Here is a 3,483-nt window from a genome sequence, read left to right as displayed (position 1 = left end):
TAGACCCTTGCACATTGTTATCTTCATTGTGGTAGTCTGAGTCAAAGAGTTGACAAGGATCCATCAAGCCTTGGTCTAGAGTCTTAGCATTTCCAATGTATGGATTAACCAATCCTTCAAATTCATCATCCCATAGACCATAAAATTCATTTGCTTTCTCCCCTATGTAGGGTAGATCATGAGTTGATGAGAGCAACTCTCGTTTCTTGTTATCATGGCCAATGAGGTCTCCATCAAAACTTGTTGTGGGTGAGCTTTTCAAGCTCTCATTCTTGTTGTGAAAAATTCCATGCTCTCCGAATAGAGCCTTCTCAACATCATCAATATTTTTCTTACAATTGGGCGGTGTGTCTTTGCCCTTCTCTTTGAGATTTTCATCTTTTCCTTGTTCTTTGAATGGAGATTCCATCTTCTTCTTGTCACCCTTATGAGTATAGTGATCAACCATAAAACATGGTTCAAACAAATTGGGAGCTCTCATAGTCTTGTAGAGGATGAAGGTGATTATTTCACCACCTACTTCAAGGGTGAGTTCTCCATATTTCACATCGATCACCGCCCCGGCAGTGTGTAGGAAAGGTCTTCCTAAGATGATTGGAATGTTAGAATCCTCCTCCATGTAAACAATGACAAAGTCTACCGGTATGAAGAACTTCAACTCTTACGGGCACATCTTCCCACACCCCTAGCGGTTTCTTTGTTGAACGATCCGCCATTTGTAATGTCATATTGGTGCATTTGAGCTCTCCCACTACTAGTCTTTCACATACCGAGTATGGCATGACACTCACACTTGAACCTAGATCACATAGTGCCTTGTTGATTGTGGTATCACCAATGGTACACGGAATGGAGAAACTCCACGGATCTTTGAGCTTTGGAGGTGAATTCCCTTGTAGAATTGCACTACTCACTTTAGTAAAGGCAATGGTTTCCAATTTTCGGATGGACTTCTTCTTGGTAAGGATATCTTTCATGTACTTTGCATAGGCCGGAACATGATGGATTAGCTCCGTGAATGGTATAGAAACCTCTAAGTTCTTCACAATCTCCATGAACTTTCCTAGTTGCTCATCAAACTTAGGCTTAGCTTGGCGACTTGGGAATGGAAGTCTATTCACAATAGGCTCTTTCTCGATTTCCTTAGCCTTCTCTTCATTTCTCTTCTTTGATGAGTCATTGGTTGTTGTCTCTACCACCTTATGATTTATCCTTAGTGGCTCAATCCATCACTTTGCTTGTCATTCTCCTTAACAATTCCTTCTTCAATTTGCATCCTTGTTTCCTCATATCTAGTACCACTCCTCAAGTGGATAACATTGATAGTCTCACGTCTTGTGGGAGGATTACCTTGAGGAGGTAATTGTCCCTTTTGTCTTTGGGAGCTAGAAGATGCTAATTGAGACAATTGAGTCTCCAACATTTTGGTGTGAGAAAGGATATTGTTGATGGTGGTTTCTTTGGCTTGCCTATCCCTTTGCATTTAAGCAATGAAATATTGTTGGCTCTTTTGCATTTGGAGGACCACTTTTTGGACATCAAAGGCTTGGTCATTGGGTTAATTGTAGTATGGTCTTTGAATAGGATTTTTTATTGGAGGTGGTGTATATGTGGGTTGAGGGTTTTGGACTTTTTGGCTCTTGTATGAAAGGTTTGGATGGAATTTGGTATTCTCATTATAGTAGTTAGAGTAAGGGATGCCATTCTTGTATGCTCGGAAATCATTCACTTGTTCATTTGTTCCCCTACATTCGTTTTGATCATGTCCCAAGGTTCCACAACTTTCACATACTTCATTTGGGATTGAGGATGATGCCATCATAGCATTGACATGTTGTTTGGGTGATTTGGAAGCTTCATCAAGATTAGCCATAGCCTTCTCAAACTTCAAGTCGATGGTGTCGATGTGAGCACTTAGTTGAGCACCCAATTGTGTGATGGAATCTACCTCATGCTTTCCTCCTCTAGTGGACTTTCGAGACCTACGATATTGGGAATTATGAACCGCCATCTCTTCGATTTTGGCCCATGTTTGGTTGTCATCAACCTCGGTGAACCTCCCATTGGAGCCCATATTAAGCACATTTCGTGAGTTTTCATATAAGCCATTCCAAAACTATTGAACAAGGAACCACTCACTAAGTCCATGGTGTGGACAAGAACGACAAGTATCCTTAAATCTCTCCTATGCTTCATATAATGATTCCTCATACCTTTGCTTGAACCCGGTGATTTGGGCTTCAACATGTTAGTCTTCTCCGGAGGATAGAACTTGTTATAGAAGGCAAGTGCTAACTTCTCCCATGAATCAATACCAAGGGTAGCTTTGTCTAGGCTCTTCAACCATTGCTTTGCGGTACCGATCAAGGAAAAAGGAAACAATACCCATCGAATTTGATCTTGGGTTACTCCGGTTTGAGAGATAGCATCACAATAGTCACAAAAAGTCTCCATATGTAGATGAGGATCTTCACTAGGCATCCCTCCAAATTTACTTCTCTCAACTAGTTGTATGGATGCGGATTTGGCAATGAAATTACTGGTTAAGTGAGGTGGTGTTGGAGTACCATTTGGTAGGTTCTCCTCGGTAGGTACAGAATGAGATGAAAATTTAGGCATTGTGGGTTGATTTTGTGGTTGGTTTTGAATTGGGTTCTCCTCTCCTTCTCTTGCAAAAGGGTTGGTAAACACAATACTATCCGATTGGATAACAACGATATCCACAAGTTCTCCAATACCAAAACTTGTTGAAGCCCCTCTAGCGGTTCTTCTAACATTGGTCAAGGTTCTTTCAATTTCGGGATCAATAGGTATAGGTCTACCTTGTGATCTTATATACATGCAAAAAGCAAACAACTAGAAAACAATTAAAACTACCTTGAGGAGCTTGACTTCCCCAAGGTTAAGAAAGACACAACTAAAAACAACAAAAGACAATAATTCAATTGAACACCGTCCCCGTCAATGACGCCATTTTTGGTGCGGTTCGAAACTTTGTCGTCTAAGTCAACCGACCAAAACAATATTTATAACTAAACAAACTACTCTTAGCAGATTAGTAAGTAAAGGTCGGATCCCAAAGGATGGGTACTGAATTAAGTTATCGGTTGTAGAAAGCTATGTCTTAGGGTGTCAAAAATTGGGTTGAGATATGAGGTAACAATCTACACTACTATAACAATGAAATGTAATAAAACGAGAGTAAATCAAGCAAGTAAAGTTGGGGTTTGTAAACAATATATTAAAGCATTAGGGTGTCATGGTTTCATAGGGGATTCATGGCGGTGATCATACAAACAAGTTTTCATAGTTGCAAGCAATTATTGTTGTAGAGGAACCGAGTTAGTTTATGTCTTACGGTTCATAGGAAGATTTGCGTCCCGGAGCCGAGTCGTCTAGACTGTACAAGTCGAGTTAGTTAATATCTTACAAGTTTTATTGAAAAGATAAGAGATGGGTAAAAAATGCAAGGTTTCATAGTCT

General features: G+C 40.1%; 1 pseudogene; it reads left to right on the top strand.

The window, feature by feature from the left end:
* The first annotated feature begins 2,141 nt into the window (after positions 1–2,141).
* LOC141597859 (small nucleolar RNA R71) lies at positions 2,142–2,241 on the top strand (annotated as a pseudogene).
* Positions 2,242–3,483: the final 1,242 nt, after the last annotated feature.

Source organism: Silene latifolia, chromosome 8 (assembly GCF_048544455.1).
Source record: "Silene latifolia isolate original U9 population chromosome 8, ASM4854445v1, whole genome shotgun sequence".
NCBI lineage: Eukaryota > Viridiplantae > Streptophyta > Magnoliopsida > Caryophyllales > Caryophyllaceae > Silene > Silene latifolia.
Note: the sequence above shows the minus strand (reverse complement) of the source record. Positions and strands in the feature narration are given on the sequence as shown.